General features: G+C 32.8%; 1 non-coding gene across 1 annotated transcript; it reads right to left on the minus strand.

Moving 5' to 3' along the window:
- Window positions 1-6042: 6042 nt before the first annotated feature.
- TRNAP-AGG lies at window positions 6043-6114 on the minus strand. Its single transcript has one exon. It is a non-coding gene; the product is annotated as a tRNA-Pro (tRNA).
- Between the last annotated feature and the right edge of the window lie 3877 nt (window positions 6115-9991).

Below are 9991 nucleotides of genomic sequence, written 5' to 3' on the forward strand. Positions count from 1 at the left end.
AACATTCGATTTAAAGATATCTTTGTCTCCATTATTAAGCCTCTCTCAGGATGAAGCATGTTCCATTTTGAAACAAAAAGGTAACCCCCTTTGCTTGCAATTTACCACTGTTCAACAAATTGTTCCTCAGGTCTGGCACATAGAACACTCCTTCCTGTGATTATCATTATGATTCCATTCACTTCCAGCCGTTCATTACCCTTTCCGGTTACAACCATGCTTGAGTTGTTGCCCAGCTTCACTGAATCTCTGAAACTTTCATTAAAATCTAAAAAATATTCTTTCTTCCCACACATATGATTGCTACATCCTGAGTCAAGGAACCACATATCTTCTCTATTGGCCTTATTCATATTCACGTAAGCCATCAGCGACATCTCTTCTCAATTCTCTGCATAATTTGTCTCCTTCTCCTTGCTTTGACATTCCCATTGAAAATGTCCTAGCTTGTGACAGTTATAGCACTCCACTATGACCTTGTTGAAGGTTTGTCTGCCTTGTCCCCTTCCTCTGTCTCTAAAGCTTCCAAGACCTTGGCTCCTTCCTCCAGTAGACTGTACAAGTGGACTCTCCATCGACATACTTTTATTATGACACACGTAGAAGACTGCTGCTTCTAATTTTAACTAGTTTAGGGCATGACTCTGATATCAAAATGTTAGGAACAGAAAAAGAAAACTGGAAAGATCAGAAGAATTGGGAGAAATCTCTCATCCAATTGAAGAATGACTAAATCAAATCTAATTCAAATAACTAGATCAAATCTAATCCTAACAGTTCCCATATCTATTTGGTATCATATTTATGTCTCGTATCTATATCTCATTTTTATTTTTTGTGACTTTGAGATATTTTGCTTTTATATATAGCTAGCTTCACGAAATAAGTTTAATTTATGTAGAGATGGAGAATAAAAATTTACACTTAAAGGACGTTGATAGACTTTGATTCCTCTTAGTGTGAAGCTTGCATCTTGCAATTACTTGGGTAGAGAATGTGTTTCACTTAAAATTCACTCAAGAGAAAATAATCAAATAACGAACCATATTTGAGAGAGGATAACTTTTTTTTTTTTTTAATCTTTGGGAAACAAGAAAGAATAAAAATTAAAACATGGCATGAATGACATCTTCTTTAATCTTTGTTTTGTTCTCCTAAATCTATATAAAAAAAAATCTTATATATTTTTAGATATAATTTAAGATTACCTATTTAATAAAACTCCATCCAAACTTCTACTCATAAATTTAATTATTATTTGTATACAATTGTTAATATGTAAGAAAATACACGTACAAAATGTTTATACTATTGGTGGTAGTACACTAGTCTCGGTTGTTTGACTAAAACAATGCAACAATTGTCCAAACTAAAGAATTTGATTCAAAGCTATCTCCTAATAGAGGGAGGCTCAATTAGACTTTGTTGTAAGATTCGACCCTATCAATTTGAATAGCGTTCTCCAAATATAAATATTGAACTCCAAAGTATTCACGAGCAAAGTAAGTTTGTTGAAACTATCTATAAAAGTGATAAGATATGGAATCAATACAAGGGGAATAAGATTCGGATTACCTTGTCGATCGAATATCTCAAGCCAAGAACACTTTGCTTGAGATTCGAATCACTCCAGAAGCAAGATCGATCATGTCTAGCTTCAATGATTCTTGTTGATCAAATATCTCAAACACTTGTTTGAGATTCGAATCACTCCACAAGCAAGACTGATCATATCGAGCTTGAATGATTCTACATGCAACCTAAACTACATAGAGTTGCAAAGAAACTTAGCCATTGGCTAAAGAAAAGCACAAATGCTTCTTTTGATATATCTTCTAAGTCTGATTACAAATACAACATAGATGGCTTTATATAGCCTCAAAATGAAACTATTAAAGGCATTCCAAAAGTTGTAACATTCACACTTTATGGCCATAATTAGCCATTATGTAAATGTAACCGAAATTAAATAAAAAGTCTTAAAACACAATAACTCTAAATTATAACCCACCCAAAATTTACAACAATCAAACTTTATTCTTCTTCAATGTAGCATGAATTGAAACATCTTTTGATTATTTTGATAACCTTTTCTCCACATCTTCATTGAAGCATATTGTATGATTGATGTCTCTTGGTTCATATCAAAAAGTGTTCAAAAGTGAGTCGTGGAGAAGATTTGCCTTAAAATCTAGTTCCAATTAAGGATGTCAATGATGAAGAAGTGCAAGTTGTTGGAAGGTTTTCCGTGGAAAATTTCAGAGGTGGTAGATATAATTGAATTTACAAGTGTGTGGTGAATGGTCTAGTCTTTTCAGTCGATCCCAAATTTTATATTATTGTGATAGAAGCTATAAATGACAATAATATTCATTCGTCAGATATTGCAATTGTGAAGAAGTTCCATCATATGCATTGGTCGCGATCCTATAAGCTCTTATCTTTTGAGGAATTCATCAAATTCCCTCCCCACAAGTAGCAGTATAACTACTAGATTGCTTTCTTTACTTACAATAAGTCCTCTCTTTTATCTATAAAAATGGCATAGCCATAATGATATAATAATCCTTATATAAGTATCTTTTCTAAGTCCTCTCTTTTATCTATAAAAATGGCATAGCCATAATGATATAATAATCCTTATATAAGTATCTTTTCTTTTTCTCTCGTACCCACCTATATAGCCATAATGATATAATAATCCTTATATAAGTATCTTTTCTTTTTCTCTCGTACCCACCTATATAGCCATAATGATATAATAATCCTTATATAAGTATCTTTTCTTTTTCTCTCGTACCCAACTACATAGCCATAATGATATAATAATCCTTATATAAGTATCTTTTCTTTTTCTCTCTTACCCACCTTATACTTAACATGTTAAATTAACTCTACTTCAAAAAATAATTTCCCATCATCAATAATAGTGAAAATAAAGAAATATTGCTACCCAACATGTCATGAATAAGGAAAAATTGAAAAGAAATAATATATTTAATAAAAGATAGTCTTATTTTTGGAGATACAGGGTATCGATCCCCATACCTCTTGCATGCAAAGCGAGAGCTCTACCATCTGAGTTACATCCCCATGTTGTTTATATCATAAAACCCTAAATGAATCATCATCAATAATAGTGAAAATAAAAAAATATCAAAATATTAATAACAAATAGTTTCGTTTGGTGATGCCGGGCATCGATAATTTTGAAAATGAAAAAATATAATAACAAATCAAATACTTTCTTTTGGAGATGCGGGTTATCAATCCCCGTACAACTCGCATGCAAAGCGAGCGCTCTACCTTCTAAGCTACATCTTCAAACTTTTTAAGTCACAAAACCCTAAACGTCTCGTCATGAATAATAGTGAAAATGAAAAAATATCGCTACTCATTAGGTTATAAATAAGGAAATATTGAATAGAAATAAAATAGTAATAACGAATAGTTTCTTTTGGAGATGCGAGGTATCGATCCCCGTATCTCTCGCATGCTACATTCCCACGATTTTACATAAAAAAACTCTAAACTTCCCGTCATCAATGATATTGAAAATGAAAAACTATCCCCGCTCATTATGATCGTTTCCCTTGTTGATGCATGGTATCGATCCCAGTACTTCTCACATGGGATGCAAACGCTCTACCATCTAAGCTATATCCTTAAGATGCTTACGTCACAAAATCCTAAACATCTTGTCATCAATAATAGTGAAAATAAAAAAATAACGCTATTCATTATGTCATAAATAAGGAAAATTGAATAGAAATAAAATGGTAATAACGAATAATTTCTTTTGGAGATATGGGGTATCTATCCGATCCCCGTACCTCTCGCATGCCAAGCAAGCAATCTACCATCTAAGCTACATTCCCACAATACTTATATCAGAAAACCGTAAATGTCCCGTCATCAATTCTAGTGAAAATGAAAAAATATCTCCGTTAATTATGTCATAAATAAGAAAATGTTGAATAGAAGTAAAATATTAATAACAAATAGTTTCTTTTGGAGATGCGGGATATCCCCTTACCTCTCGCATGCTAAATGAGCTTTACCATCTAAGCTACATCCCCACAATTGTTGCATCATAAAACCCTAAATTTCCCATCATTAATAATAGTGAAAATGAATAAAATCAAGAGATGCAGGGTATCGATCCCCATACATCTCGTATGCAAAGCAAGTGCTCTACCATCTAAACTATATCTCCACAATTCTTATGTCACAAAGTCCTAAACATGTCGTCATCAGTAATAGTGAAAATGAAAAACTATCCCCGCTCATTTGTCCTAAATAAGAAAAAAATTGAAAAGAAATAATATATTTAGTAATCGATTCAATCGGTGATGCAAGGTATTGATCCCCGTACTTTCCACATGGGCAATGAACGTTCTACCATTTGAACTACATCCCTACGATTCTTACATCAAAAAACCCAAAACGCCCCTTCATCAATAATTGTAAAAATGAAAAAGTATCTCTGCATATTATGACATAAATAAGAAAATATTGAATAGAAATAAAATATTAATAATAAATAGTTTCTTTTGGAGATGCGAGGTATCAATCCTCGTACCTCTCGCATGCTAAGCCGTACCTCTCGCATGCTAAGCAAAGCTACATCCCACAATTCTTGCATCACAAAACCCTAAATTTTCCATCATCAATAATAGTGAAAATGAAGAAATATCACTACTCAACCTGTCATGAATAAGGAAAAATTGAAAGAAATATTTTTCAATAATATATTTAATAATAGATAGTTTTATTTTGGAGATGCGTGGTATCTATCCCCGTACCTCTCGCATGCAAAGCAAGCGGTCTACCATTTGAGCTACATCCCCACGATTCTTATGTCACAAAATCCTAAACGTCTCGTCATCAATAATAGTGACATGAAAAACTATCCTGCTCATTATGTCGTAAATAAGAAAAAATTGAAAAGAAATAATATATTTAGTGATCGATTCATTTGGAGATGCAAGGTATCAACCTCGTACTTTCAACATCAGAAGTGAGCGCTCTACTATCTGAACTACATCCCCACGATTCTTACATCAGAAAACCCTAAACCTCCCATCATCAACAATTATAAAAATTAAAAAAATATCTACGCTCATTATTTCATAAATAAGGAAAGATGGAATAATATATTTAGTGATAATGAAAAAATATCTTCGCTCATTATTTCCTAAGTTTAGTGATCGATTCATTTGGATCAAGGTATCGATCTTCGTACTTTCCACATCGGAAGCGAGCGCTCTACCATCTGAGCTACATCCCCACGATTCTTACATTAAAAAATCCTAAACCTCCCGTCATCAGTAATTGTGAAAATGAAAAATATCTCCGCTCATTATTTCATAAATAAGGAAAGATGTAATAGAAATAAAATATTAATAACATAGTTTACATATGTGTCACTTGTGTTATTTTAATGTATTTATTTACTTGGTAAATGTCTTTCATACTACAATCTCTTGAAGGGGCATTTTAAGAATCGAACTTTCATACCACTAGACCAAATGCCCTTGTTATACCACTTGAAACGTATGTATGAAGCATTAGGCCTAGGTATTAAGGTCGTATTGCATGAAACACGTGAAGTCCTCGGATGTAGAATTTGTCTTTGAGAATAAAGCCTTGGGATGGGATGTTAAGAAAGACTATGAGTATTAAGAGCATGATGATAAATATAAAATGTCGAATATGAAGTTAGGTAGATTTCGAATATGAAGTCGTTTTCTTGAACACCCAATATTTTTAGCTTCTACTCAAATATATTTTTCTCTTAGTAGTTGGAGGGCTATAAAACGAAAAGTTGAATTGTTATAATATACAATAATTGCATTGCTACTTCCATGAACTTCATTCATGCTTCTGAACTTTGGTTAACTTTGGTTAAAGGGGAACTTTAAATTACTTCACGTGAAAAGTTTTTAGGGAACTAACTTGAGAGACCTCTTGCACCCAAAGTAAGAATCATACCACTAGACCAAATGCCCTTAGAGGATCATCTTTTAAGAAATGAACATAGGGGCATTTAGAGAATTGAACTCCGGACCTCTCGCACCCTAAGCAAGAATCATACCACTAGACCAAATGCCCTTTCTAAAAAAAATGCAACATTTTTAACTCCTACTCAATATATTTTTTTCTCTCAAGTTTGAAATTTATTTTCTTGAGTGGTTGTTGGACTATAAAACAAAAAGTTGATGGTCTAGTATTTTACTTGTAAGTAAGGCATGTAATATTGAATTGTTCCAATATGCAAGTGTTATCAAATAAACTACAACCCAACAAATGAATCAAACTAATCAGTTTGGTTGGGTTGGATTTATTCGGCTCAGTTCTTCAATTTGTTTGATTTAATTCTTCTATTTTGCGTCGTATGACAAGAAAATGAAGTTGTCTTGAATGTACTATAGTTTGATTTATGACAAACTCATATGAAATATAATTGCATTAATAGTACTAAGAGTTGGAGTCTATAAACATTTCATGAACTTAAGTGCAACTCATGCTTCATTAAAAACGAGATAAACTTTAGTTAAGTAACTGGAACTTTAAATTACTTCGTGTGGAACTTCAATTACTCTATGTTAGCTACTATCATTAGGATTTACTAATTGGACATGAATTCTTGAATTTAGGGGATTGTTTTATGTAATTTTCAACTACAACTTATGTGATAAGATAAGGAATCAATACAAGGGGAATAAGATTCGGATTACCTTGTTGATCGAATATCTCAAGGCAAGAACACTTGATTGAGATTCGAATCACTCCAGAAGCAAGATCGATCATGTCTAGCTTCAATGATTCTTGTTGATCAAATATCTCAAGACAAGAACACTTGATTGAGATTCGAATCACTCCACAAGCAAGATTGATCATGTCGAGCTTGAATGATTCTACATGCAACCTAAACTACATAGAGTTGCAAAGAAACTTAGCCATTGGCTAAAGAAAAGCACAAATGCTTCTTTTGATATATCTTCTAAGTCTGATTACAAATACAACATAGATGGCTTTATATAGCCTCAAAATGAAACTATTAAAGACATTCCAAAAGTTGTAACATTCACACTTTATGGCCATAATTAGCCATTATGTAAATGTAACCGAAATTAAATAAAATGTCTTAAAATACAATAACTCTAAATTATAACCCACCCAAAATTTACAACAATCAAACTTTATTCTTCTTCAATGTAGCATGAATTGAAACATCTTTTGATAATTTTGACAACCTTTTCTTCACATCTTCATTGAAGCATATTGTATGATTGATGTCTCTTGGTTCATATCATTATGTTTTCAAATTTTTAGGTCATAATTTAGGTAGTGGTTGTATATTATGGATGAACACTAGAGTTTCTATCCCGTTCACCACAACTACTCTAGTTTTTGTTTGAAGGCTATAATTGTCATCTATGTTGTATGGCAATAAAATTTGTTTAGATAAAATTTTAGTTAAAGTTGCATATTTTACTTCTCGCAAAAATTTGTTTTTTTAGCATAATATGAATTTAGTTGCAGAGTTATTAAGAATAAGATGGAGAAAGAAATTTTCTTTAAAATAATAAACAGACCTAAGTTCATCTGTGTTGTTGTCTAATTGTGATTTTGCAAAAAGCTTAACTAATATGAAATATCAAGGTAAATCAAGAATATATCCAACACGTCATTCAAGATGACAATAAAATGGAGTTAAATTGAACGCAGTTTTAGTTTCATGTTTAGTAGGTTCAAGATGAAGCATAATTGTATTAATAATATTAAAGAGAAATTCGTGTTTTATTAGAAGAGACCAACTTCATTTAAGGTACTAGGAGTTTAAACTACTTCCATTGTAATTTCAATCACTCCACAATTTTTACAAATTTAGGGTTGGCTAATTGGACATCAATTATCAACTTTAGGTTATAATTTAGGTAGTAGCCATTATAATATTAATGAGCATAAGAGTTACAATTCTTCCATGAACCATATGTGTTATAGTTAAATGAATATATATATATATATATATATTATGTATGTCGAGGTTTGGGTAAAGCACAAAGTAGTAAGGAACACCATTGTCAACTCTAGAGCCACCCTCAACTCATGATGGAGACTGATGCAAAATATTTTAACATCCTTTGGCATCAAGATACAGGAAAGATGAACGCCGTCAAATTGGAAGTTTTCCCTGTCTTAAGAGTCACAATGAGAACTCTAATCAAGCTGGAGCCTTGGAATAGTTAATTATGAGAACTTTTTTTTTTTTTTTTTTTGGTAATTGTATCCCAAACACATTTATTTTTTGTTTGGATAAATTTGAACAACACGGTCTTATAATTTAATTTAATTTTATATTTAATGTTGTATTGTTTTCTCAATCTCATTTTAATTTTACAACATTTTCTTATTTTATATTAATTTACTTTTATTTTTATTTGTTTTCACTCTCAATTTTAGTTTCTATTTGAGTTTTGAACCCTTGAAATATTGACTAATGGTTTTGTATTAATGACTTCAAGTATGGAAAGAGAGGATATGGAGAATGAGAAATGTACATTTAGGAAGCACTGACTAATGGATATACATATGATTTCAGTTTATTATATATAGCTTCACTATATGTAACCGCCGACTATATATAATTATTTAGTATATATTTCTCTATCAGATTTTTACTATAAATCGTCAGCCTTCATATCCAACATTCTAGAGCCCAAATAGTCAGGGATTGACATCCTGCTAGAACACAAAGTCATTTACATGTCCCTAGCAAAATGTCTAGTAGTAACGGAGTCTAACCCAACGATCATTTAGACAAACATCCATCAACTAAGAGGGGTGAAAATGATGACGATAGTACAGTTGAGAAAGAATCTTAGCCATGATGAATCTACCCTTGCTGCCATTGTTGAATTTGAAAAGGGGGAGCTCAAGTGTGCCAACCTCAACAAAAACTTTATTGCCACTACATGATCAATACGACCCAAAACAAGAAGGTAAGATATTGGGTTTAACCCCACTAAGAGAGATAAATCACAAGATTAGTTTTATGTCGCCTACCACAAATAGATGTCATGCGGCTCAGCTTGAGCTAGTTGAATTCTACAAATAGCAAAATGGCATGTTTACAGTCGGGTTTATTTGACCTGCAAAGGCTCTTGTCAGTGATCACTCCAAGGCTTGACAAAGACACCAAGCAAACACCTCTACTGAAGAAGGGAGACAAAAACAAACCACTAAAGCAACACATATTCACACAGAAATACCATCCAGACGGATGAAGAGAAGGGTCGACCACGATAATTTCAAAGAAAATAGAGAGTTATGATAAGTTAAGGTTAGATAACTTTGAGTTCATAGCAACAAGAACCAAAGACTGGTGCGAAAGTTCTATGGACTAGTCGAAGTTGTCCACAAGATTAGGAAGACATCATATAGGATCCAATTGCTCCTATGGATACAGACTAACCCTGTTGTCCACGTCATTAACTTGAAACGTTATTATTCTGACCAAGAAAACATCAAGTAAAAGTAGGTGGTATGACGTCATGCAAAGAAGAAATTGTTTCAAGTGAAGAAAGTAGGAAAGACACCAACAGAGAAGAGTTGAAGAGTTAACAAACCGAGAAGTGATTTTCAACAGCTTCTAGTAGGTTGGAAAAGACTCCTCAATACTGAGATCAGCTAGAAGCGCGTCGCGAGACCTAAAGTCAGCCTCATCCTACATCGTTGAGTTTATGAAGAGCCGGTTCATAGAGATATTGACAAATTGTGTAAGGGCAGATGTCACGGTCATTATTGGCCAAGGCGTGTTGCCTGTGGCTGCATGTTAGATGTCTCAGCTATTCTTGTAAACAATTTGTGGTTCATGGTGGCATGCTCATTCCAAACTCCTTTTACTTGCTTTCATCTTAGATAGGCCTTTACTATTATTGTTGTGCCAATATGGGGTGTATGATTAGTCCTCAAAATCATATCT

Source organism: Cucurbita moschata, unplaced genomic scaffold (genome assembly GCF_002738365.1).
Source record: "Cucurbita moschata cultivar Rifu unplaced genomic scaffold, Cmos_1.0 Cmo_Scf00111, whole genome shotgun sequence".
In the NCBI taxonomy this organism is placed as follows: Eukaryota; Viridiplantae; Streptophyta; class Magnoliopsida; order Cucurbitales; family Cucurbitaceae; genus Cucurbita; species Cucurbita moschata.